The sequence below is a fragment of the Tupaia chinensis genome, unplaced genomic scaffold, assembly GCF_000334495.1.
Source record: "Tupaia chinensis unplaced genomic scaffold, TupChi_1.0 Scaffold000088_1, whole genome shotgun sequence".
Classification (NCBI taxonomy): domain Eukaryota; kingdom Metazoa; phylum Chordata; class Mammalia; order Scandentia; family Tupaiidae; genus Tupaia; species Tupaia belangeri.
Genome location: NW_006159550.1, coordinates 7,520,151 through 7,531,043, shown reverse-complemented (window position 1 = coordinate 7,531,043; position 10,893 = coordinate 7,520,151).

Sequence of the window (10,893 nt, the reverse complement as noted above, 5' to 3'; positions counted from 1 at the left end):
CCGCGCCCAAGCGCGTTTTTGGTCTGGTGCAAGGAGGCGAGCCGTAGCCAACAGCCCTGCTTGGCTTCTGCAAGGAAGCGAGCCGTAGCCAACAGCCCTGCTTGGCTTCTGCAAGGAACCGGGACATGGGCCCCTGTCCCCGGGCCCCTGGCGTGTCCCCAGCATGGAGGTCTTCCCCCTCCTGCACCTTCACCATGGAGTCCGGGCCTTCCGTTAGCGCAACCTCACTCCTCTGCTGTGGGAATGGTGGTTCCGGAGACTCGCCGAGGGCGTCCATCCTCAGCCACAACCTGGCCTCGCTTTGCTGGCGGCCACAGCTTAAGGGATCACCCCTCCCTCCACGCTTCCTTTAGTGCGTACTTCTGTATTTCGTGGTGTTCTCTCTAACGAAAGGCCGTTATTTTCAACAATGGCCAACCACGAAGACCCACACACTGTGTTCCACATACTGGGGGACAGCCCACGGTCTAAGGATTCAGGGGGCTGGATCCCACATGGCCAATTATGTTTCAAAGCCCACCCTGGCAGCTTGAAAAACACGCCAAGCACATGTGTGTGCACATCCAGAACCCTGAGAGGATGGAGAACGGAGAGGGGATTGTAGCATGACCACACCCCGTTTGGAGGGTGGCGGGGGGCTCTCCCTCTGTCTCTGTCTCTCTCTGATGAGCTCACACGCCCTCTGACAATTACGACAGCTAATGACCTGAGTAGCCCCGAGTGTACACCTCCCAGGAGTGGCCCACACTGGGCACCACCGCTCCGCTCTCAGAGGCTGAGGTCTTGCCCTGTGGCTCACCGTCCCCGGGAACATGGTCCTCCGGAAACCCCCCGACCTGTTTGTGGGAGACGCCTGGCAGCATGGCGCTGGCCCCGCCACCTGCTCACGCTTCCTGCAGCTCGGCTACGGCCTTCCTCACCATGAGCGGCTATGAGCACAGTGGGGCGCCAAACCTCAAGTCACCTCCTGCTCAGTGGGTCGCGTGTCTCCGCCTGGGGCCACGGCAGACCAGCAGGGAGGGACCCACACTCTGCACCTGCCAGGCTGGCTTTAAAGCCACACGTGGCTGCACTTTGGGAGACCCGCAAACTAGTTCAGACTGCAAACCGCTCATTCCCACGCTTATCATCCACAGCAAAGCCCCTGGGACAGGTCCTCGCCCAGGAGACCGGGCAGCTACTCTTGGACACTCCGGCCTGCGGGAGAAGAGGACGAGAGCACCCAGGGCTCCCCGCTGCCCACCGTGGGCCACACACTGGGTGCCCTGGGAGCATGGCAGGAAGGCAGGCTGCAGGCCTGGGAGGTGCAGCGCGGACCTGAGCACCCATCACCGTCACAAGCGAGGCTCGTGGTCTGCGGAGTGCCCTGGGCTCCCTCCTGCCCGTGGCCGGGCGGGCGGCCCCTCACTGCACTCCTGGGTACCCTATGTCGCCCTCTCCTTCCTCTCCCCTTCTCTCAGGCCCTGCCACTCACAATTCAGACCTGCCCCTGGAGTGCAGCCCACCCCCTGCCCGAGGCCTCCCTAAACCGAGCCCTCAGGGTCTCTCCCTCCAGGCTCCTACATTCGACCTCACAGAGCTGTCAGGGCCTTCTCCAAAGGGCCTGATCCGAGCTTGCCCGGCCGGAGAGCAGCCGCCCTCCTGCTGCACAGCCGGGCCAGGGCCCCCAGGCTCTTCCTGTCAGCTGTGCCCCAGCCATGGGCCTCTCCACCCCCGTCCCCACCAGCCACGCCACACCCGCCACCTCTGGGCTCAAAGGCACTGTCCCCCACCTCGGGCATTGCCTCTTTGGGCACCAGGACCCCTGCCCGGAGCCTCCTCCCGTTCTTGCTTCTACCCGTCAGACTCCTACAGCGGTCGTGGCCCCACTGCCGTCCTCTCAAGGTTCGCCTGGGGCAGGATCCGTTTCCCTGCAGGTTTCCAGTCCTTGAAGGATGTTGGACTGAGGGCCTTCAGCTGTCTCTGGCTGTTGCCTGGAGGCCACCCTCTGTTCCTGGCCACAGCGGACTCTCCATGGGGCGGTCAACACGGCAGCTGGCTTCCCCAAAGAGAGAGAGAAGGTGCCAGCAGGCTGGAAGTCGTGCCTGCTCTGGGAAGTGGTGTCCTGTCCATTTCGCCGTGTTCCATTCCTCGACCGGCCTGCTCCGGGAGTCGCTGGCGTTACAACAGAGACGTCACGCGCTCCTGTGAGGCCCCAGGTGGGCCTGCTGTCGGAGCTGGCGCCAGAGGTCTCCCTGCACCCGGAACGGCAGCTCCCTGCTGGGCTACCGGATGTGAATGACCACGAAGGCAGAGCAGCTGTTCCGAGGTCTACACCCCAGCCGCACACTGCACAAGGAGGCCTCGGGGAGCTGCGGAGGGGTGGGCTGGAAGTGCCATCTCTGTCCAGACCTGGCGCCTGCCATGTTCTGAAGGGAGGACCCTGCCCCGGCATCTTCCGGGGGTCACCCTTGGTAACACAGACCACCCCTCCACCCTGCCTCATGCTCTCCAGACCCTATGTGTGTCTGCAATTCAGCTCTCGGGGTTCCCGACTCAGCTCAGCCCCCAGGCCCAGGCCACAAACAGTCTTGGGAGAGGCCTGTGCTTCACCCCAGGTCCAGGCCCTGGACATACGGGCAGTTACGGCATCCCTCCTCAGAGCACACATGCCCAGTCCAGTTTTTCAAACCGCTGGGTCCAGGACTCAAGCCATGCAGTCGACCACATGGGATCTGGCGCCTGAACCACCGCGCCACCAACCGCCCCCTCTCCTTTTTCCCTTGCTTTGCTAGGTGTACATGCTCACTGAAGAGAGGCAGGGCAAGAGGGTGGCGCAGTGAGAAAGCACTGCCGTGGGGATGACCTCTCCGCAGTCGCCTCTCCTCTAGTCTCCTTCCAGAATTTTGGACATGCACACACACGTGCCCAGGATGTTTGCCAAGCCACCGAGTCTGGAACTCGAGCTGTGCAGTTGGCCGTGTGGGATCCAGCCGCCGTAAGCACCATACCACGGGCTGTCCTCTCCTCATCTCACAGGCAAGAAACCCTGGGCCCTGAAGGGACCGTCACGTGTCCTCAGACTCAGCACAAGAGCCCAGGGGCTCGACTCTCAGGGCTCACCCTTTTCCCTGGGACACTGTGCACTTTTGAGAGAACAGAGCTGAGTCAAACCAAGAGGTTTAAGAGTCGTCACGAACGTTTCCTGACGGAGCTGGCAAGTGCGCGCCTGCCCCGGCTGACCTCGGGTTCTCTTCCCTCGTCTACAAGACGGAAGCTCACGGCCCGTGTGGCTGATGCTGCCCTGTTTGAATTGGTACCTGTGAACACCTGCCTGGGTCCACGGGCCTGCTGTCACAGATCCATACACCAGGTGACTGACAGAAGTCGGGTTTCCTCCTCAGAGTCTGGAGGCCCGGAAGTCCGAGACCGAGGAGACAGCAGGGGCCTTCTGTCGTGGGTCTGCCTCGTGGTGTGGAGACAGCTGTCCTTTCACTGGCCGCTAGCACATAGCAGGGATGAACATGCTCCCTGGACCTCTTACAGGGCCATTTGGCCTGTTCACCAAGAGTTCGCGGTCTCATTGCCTCCAAAAGACCCCACGTCCAAAACTTAGCCACACTGGGGACTAAGTTTCAGCACCTGAACTTGGGGGACGCTGCACTCAGAGTGGAGCAGTGACTACATCCCCCAAGAAACACCCAGAACTTAAACTCGTGAAAGGCAAGGATGACGTCTTTGTCATGTCAACATGTTCATATTTAGATAGGCAATTCGCTTTAAGGAAGCCCCATACAAATGAACACAAATGGCTTTGGTCGAGCGACCACACCTCCCTCCTGAGCTAACGGCAGACATGACGCCCTGGCGTGACCTCTGAGCTGTGTCCTGTTTTCTCCGAGTGCCCTGCCCTGCAGAGCCTTGTTCTGCGACAGCCTCCAGGCCGCTGCCCACGGCCATGGCTCGCCAAGGGGCATCCACTCTGTCCACTCAGAGCTCTTCTCCGGCACCGTCGCTGGCTCCTGCTGGGGCCGGAGGAAGCCCATGAAACTGCATCTCCTACCCCTGAGTTACAAAGCAATTGGGAAAGTAAGCAAAACTACCGCCTATGAAGGGCACAATGTTACATTATTTGAAGGGTGTGGCCTATGAGTAAGTGGGTTCCCAATGCTTGAACCTCAGAATTAAACAGACACCCTCACCCACCCAGGTGGTCTGCACAGGCGTCCCCGGGGCAGAACTAAACGGAGCGTGTCCTTCCACTTCTCTTCAGAGAGGGCAGAGGTTTACCCGAGCCCCGTGTGGCCCATACTTGGCAGGTCAAGTGGCTCCTTCTTCTGGGGAGGGGGAGAGAAGGCTGGAGAAGGCAACCCTCCTCCGTGGAGGGGCTTCCTCCACGTGGGAAGCAACATGGAGTCTGCAGGAACATTCTAACCTGCGCGAAGCCTGAGGCCTGGCCCAGCTGGTGGACTCTCGGACGCCGTCTGCTGCCAGCCTCAGCCCCCAGCCCTGCTGCTCCCCTAAACCAGCCCAGACACGTGGTCTCCACAGCGGGCTCATTGCTCTGGGCTTCCCCACCGGCAGTGGCCTGCCTTGGAGAGCGAAGGGGACAACCAGGCCTGCCACCTGCCTCCCCCCTGCCTCTCCCTGCAGATCTGATAGGGGACAGAGCAAGCACAGCCCACCCTCCAGCTGGCTTAGCTCTCCCGTGCCTCTCGGCCGCTCCCCCTGCCCTGCTGCATCTCTGGGCAAGGGAAGCAGCCAGTCCACGTCGGCAGGATCACATTCCCAGACGTCTCCCTCCGGTGGCTTAGCGTGTGTGGGAAGTATGTGGTGTCTCAGGGGGCAGGGGGACTGTGTAAACATGGGATTTGGGCTCACAGCCTTTCCCATGGCCTGCACACGCCTGCTCCTGAATGGCCCAGGAGAAGCCCAGCTGTGTGGGAGCAGTCTCCTCCAGGCAGAGCTCTCGGGGCTGTTCACCCTGGCTCTGAAGGAAGAAAGTGGTTGCCGCCCTGTGGTGGGGCTGGCAACCCCACGGAAGTCCCGAAGGGGGATAGCCATGCTCTGCCCAGAAAGCCAGACCTGACGTGCACAGACAAAGGCTTCGTTGCGGCCGCCGTGTTTGCACAGAGGGCCGCCTCCCCAGCTGTGTTCAGGGACAGGCTTTTATTGGGAAGCACGCCCCATCCTGGCTTCTACTCAGTCCACGTGTGCGGGGAGGGATGGGAACTCACGCAGTTCTGATTACTCAGCGCAGGCAGCAGCGCCAGGGGTCCATTACAGCCTGTGCTGTTCTGAGGGGCCACTCTGCTGCAGCCTGCAGCCTGCAGTGGGGCCCGACCTCGGGCCGTGCAGGCCTCCGTGACTCCATGGGTTACTCGGCTGTCCAGTGTGTGAAGCTGGTGCTGGCCAGTTATGGGAGTTCAGGGAAACCCCCTTGAGTGTGGAATGATCGGAAAGATAACGGGAAGAAGGTGCCTCCTGAACACTCACCGTGTGCAGGGGCGTGGACGGCTCTGAGAACTGTGCCATCCAGTTACACCACAAGTCCACGAAACGGGCTGCCAGGACTTCCATGCCCTGCTCCAGATTCTGGGCTCAGTGAAATTAGCTAACCCAGCCAAGGCTTCAACGACCACCACCGGAGAGCAGATGGGAGCTGCAGCCCCACGCACGCTGCCGGGCTGCCTGCCTTAGGCCATCAGCAGAGACCGCCGCCCGGCCTGCAGTGTGGGAGGAGGGCTGTGTCCGCACCTACACGCTCATGGCATGCACACTGGACTACCACCCCAGATCCTGCTTGTGCAGCTCAGCTTCCAGACACTTCAGAGCACAGAGGCCTGGGTATAAAGGAACCAAGCACCTGAAGACAGCTTTTGGAGGAATTCTCTCCCCAGGACAGCCCCACCAACAACAACGAGAAACTCCCCTCTGAAAACCTGAACCCCAAAACTCCCACTGAGGATTCCCCACACACACACACACACACACAGCAGAGGAGGGAAACTGGCTCAGAGCTGACACACACCGTGGAGAAGTGCACAGGCACACAGCTACGGGGACACACTCCACAGAAGTGGGAGGAAGTGAGCACAGAACCAGACAGCTAGCATCAAAGCAGAGCCCCAAGAAATAGGAGAAAACCAGGGAATAACTCCCTCCCACCAAGGAAACATAGTAACTCCTCACTAACAATGGATAAAACACAAGAAGAGACCACAGAGATGTCAGAGAAAGAACTGAGAATATTCATTGTGAGAAAACTCAGTGAGGTGCAAAAGAAAACAAACAACTAATTCCAGGAGATGAGAGATGCTTCCATGACTTGAAGAAGAAACTCCATGAAGAGACAGACACCTGGAGAGAAAGAATGTGATGCAGGAAAACAAAACCTCCCCCAGAAGGATTAACAGCAGATTAGACCATGCAAAAGAAAGACTCTCTGACCTTAGAGACAAAACCTCCAATTTAGTCCATGCAGGACAGCACACGAGAAATCCTAGACACCGTTAAATGGCCAAACACCTGCATAATAGGTATTCCGGAAGGCAAAGAGACGCATTAAGGCATAGAAAAATCTCTTTCATGATATATTAGCTGAAAATTTCCAAACTTAGAGAGGCATACAGACAATCAAATATGGGAGATACAAAGGACACCAAATAGATAGAAAATAAAAAGATCCTCTCCAAGGCATATCATTGCCAAATTGCTGAAATTTGAAAAAAATCAAAGACAAAGATAATATTCTAAAAAGGGCAAGGGAGAAATGCCAAGTTACTTACAAAGACTCATATTAGACTACCGTGGGGCTCTCGGCTGAGACAGTGCAGGCAAGGGGAGAGGGGAATAGTGCAGGCAAGGAGAGGAGGGGAGACAGTGCAGGCAAGGAGGGAGGGGGACACAGTGCAGGCAAGGAGAGAGGGGAGGCAGTGCAGGCAGGGAGAGAGGGGAGACAGTGCAGGCAAGGGAGAAATGCCAAGTTACTTACAAAGACTCATATTAGACTACCGTGGGGCTCTCGGCTGAGACAGTGCAGGCAAGGAGAGAATGGGAGACACAGTTAAAACTCTGAAAGGAAAGCAAGTTCAGTCAAGAATACTATACCCAGCAAGAATATCCTTTAGTTGAGAAGGATAAATAAAATCATTCCCAGATAAAGAAATGCTGAAAAAATTCACTAATGCTAGACTGACTCTTCAAGAAATACTTTAGTGAATACTACGCCAGGAAAACTAAAGGGAGATAAATAGAAACAAGAGAACATAAAACAATTAGGGGAAAAGAGTAGTGAAAGGGCAGGAATAAGTCCACACACATTGAATGCCAGGGTTTAACACCCCAAACGAAAGGCTAAAATTTCAAATTTTACACACAAGCAGGTGTAAGTAAAGAATTAAACAATTATTTGATAGACGGTTGTCTAGCCAGATTTCATCCCATTTACATGTTATTATAGCCATTACTCACTGTATAAAACTAGGTAACAGGAAAAGTGCAAAATGTTGCAAGCAGCTGAGCCTTTCTTTGGGATGAGTTTAAAGAAGGTTAAAATCAAGAACTTTGTAAGGCCTACGAGTCACCGAATCGTTAACTTTGCCATGCTTCTCTTTGACACTTCTCTTCCCAATATCATTTTGTTTCGCTTTCTCAGTGTCCACAGTACAGACTAGGCCATGCGAAAGAAGGGAGCAAAAACCCACAGTGAGTGAATGCGAGTTTCCTTTCCTCTCTCTTCCTGAAGAGCTGTCATTATGTACAACTGGACCTATCTCGAACTGGACCGATGACCGGTAACATAGATCTTTTCGGGTAATAAAGTCTCACCTCCTGCAACCCTCTACACGGAAATGACAAACTCTTCTTTCGTTGCTATGATAAGATTTTGTTTGTTTTCAAAAACCCCATCTTCATCAACTTCAGACTTTCTGCTGTCTGATTTTTAACCACTCTGTTTTCCTTTAGAACTGTATTTCACAGTTGGAGGAGTCCAACTCAGCGGGGCTCCAGGACCCGTCCATGTTGCTGTCACCATTATGGCCCTCAAACTCCCATTGCAGCCTGGAAGGGCCCAGCAGCACCCCGGGGCCCGCCCGGGTCAGGGTCGAGGGAATTGGCTGGCTACAGCCCCCCACTAGCCAAGCCCGGGGCAGGCGCTCTGGCCCTGATCGCGGGAACAGACTTGTCCTGCTTTCTGTCTCATTCCAGAAATAGCCGGGCTCCCGGAGCAGGCCCAGGGGCACCAGGACCGCTTGGTGTTGATTTTACGCAGAAGCGACCGGGAGAAGAGCAGTCCCAGAGCCCTCGGAGCAGGAACGAGGGCCATTTAATCCCCTTAGCTAAACACTCTCCTTGGCTAGAGACAGTAAACATTCCGGAAGGTCGAGCAGGGGATTTGGGTTCTAAATATGTGCTGACATGGTCCAGACTGGGCTGGGGCAGGGGCCAGCGCTCGAACCCCAGCCTGTCAGACACAGAGGCATGCTCAGGTCCGGAAGGAGGAGGCCGCCTCACTTTGGGCAGAGAGGGTAGGCCCGGCTGTGCCACACACACTCGCGGGCAGGTCGTAGGACCCGGTCCCCACAGACGCCCTCACCCTTCCGCTCTCCGGTCCACTGACAGATGCCCGTTCTTTGCCAGATGACCAGAGATGACCTAATGCCGGGGCGGCGCCTCCTACTGTCTCCTCACCTGTCGGGAAACATGGCTCTTGCCCTTGGGAAATGGGAAGAGTGGCCCCTTTAAACAACTGGTGGTGGGCTGACCTTGCCCCGCCCCTGGACTAGAACAGGCAGCGTTTTTGGAAGCTGGCGAGGCCATCCTACACCCGCAATCCGCGGACTCCGTTGCCCGACTCAGTCCGCACATCCTGCTGCCGCAGAGAGGAGGACGAAGCCCTCGGAGCCGAGCAGCCCGTGTCTGAAGGTCGCAAGGACGCCAGCCCTGCTGCTCTGATCTGTTAAGAACGCGTTTTCCCCTGCGCGGCACCCACCTGCCATGCTAGTCCTGCAGACCCGGTGCTGTGCCTGGCACATGGTAGGTTTCCAACACATGTCTGCTGAAGGGTGTGAATGCTCGAAGCCTTCTCCGTGTGCTTGGAGGCCGATGTGGCTAGAGTCACAAACCTTGACCCCACCCACGCAGCCAGCTGGCAGCCTGGATGGCAGCCTCTCCCCCTTTTCTGACCCCACCCCCTCTACTTCAAATGACTTGGCCTCCACTACCACTTCCGCCCCGCACAGAAATCTGCCCGTCCACCCCCAGGAGAGGCCGAAGCCTAGATGAAAGTCCCTGTAACTGCCACCTGCCCCTCAGTCCCAGAAGGGCATGTCTGGGAGAAAGGTGCATCCCCAGAGCTCAGAGCACACGGCCAAGCTGTGGCCTGCCACAGTCGCCCAGGAAGTCCTGTTTGCAGCAATTAGTTTGGAGTACACAGGGATTCAACCCCCACGGAATTCAACCCCCACGCAATTCAACCCCCACGTGCAGCTCCTTTTGTATCTGACTCCTTCTGATTTAGAGCAGCTTCCAGTCCTCAGGTGCTATAGAATTTCAAAGAAGCTCCCCCTGAAATTTCCTTTTTTAAAAAGAATTATTTGATTTTATTTATTATCACTTTTTAATTCACCAGAGAGACAGAGGGAAAGTGAGAAACCAAGCCAAGTCCAGGACTCGAACTTCGGGTCCAGCACCTTAACCACACGCTATGTGCTGGCTCCTCCTCCCCTGACATTTGTAATGAAGAAAATAAACAAACAAAAAAAAAGAGTCAGAGGCCGAGGAGTAAAGAGCAAGTCCCGCAAATTCAGAAACGTGCCAGGGACTGACACCCAGAAACTGCCAGGGCATCCGCAACGCCGTGCCGTACTCTGTTTTCTGTGACTTTTCTGACGACCCGACAGAACAACCCGAAACGAACTTTCAAGCTGGCCTCATAGAGAGTAGTGCCAACTGCAGTTCGGATCCTGCCCCTGTAAGTTGAGGAAACGGACCCCACAGGGATGGAGCAATGGAGAAGGGCGTGGCGGGGATTCTCTGTATTTCTCTGGAGAGCACACGTGCCCTCTGAAAATGAAAATAAAAAAGAAAAGTTTCAGTATGTTTTTTAACTACTGCCTATGTATTTAGAGCTCACCTTTTTGCAGTGCAGAAATTTAAGGGACATCAATAAATTGACGGGTGTCCCAGATCCCAAGGCGCTGGGCGATTGTACACTCCTTCCTGCAGAGCACGGGGAGGGGGAGAGCGGGGATGAGTCTTATCTGAGAGCAGGGCTGCCTGGGCCCACCTTCGCCCACTGCGCGGCCAGCTCTGAAAGGAAGCACGGCGTGGCGTTGCCAGGCACCTGTGCTGAATGCTGAAAACACTGTCCCCTGCACCGATAGCTGCTGCTCACGCTCGGCTAAGCACAAGTGAACCTAATAGGATCGCTTATACCATGGAGCGGAGCTCTCCCTGCACCCGCGGGCGGCCAAAGGAGGCCACGCATAGCCAGAGGCGCTCAGGAGCCGGCACCCTGCGCAGACAGGAAGACCACTTGAACCCACGTGCGCTGGTGAGCCATTACCGAGTCGCGGAATTAGAGACAAGGGGGAATATGCTCGACTCCCGGCAGGGTAACTCGGGCAGCACGTCTCAGCCGTCAGCTCAGCAGGTGGGTCGAAGTGGGGTCGGACAGGAGGCACAGAAGTGCATCTTACGGCTGCATCTATAGGCCCTCGTTCTCTAAGTGTGCACAGTGGGAGGTGACACCGGTGACTCGCAGTGTTCCCATACCCTTATCTCCAACTCCGAGTCTCTGAGCCTTCCCGTGGAGAGTCCGGGTCCTGCCCGCCCCCCGTCATGGCATGGGAGCTCGGCGGCCTGCCCGCACTGTGACAGGCACCCACGGCCAGCAGGCTTTCTGCACAT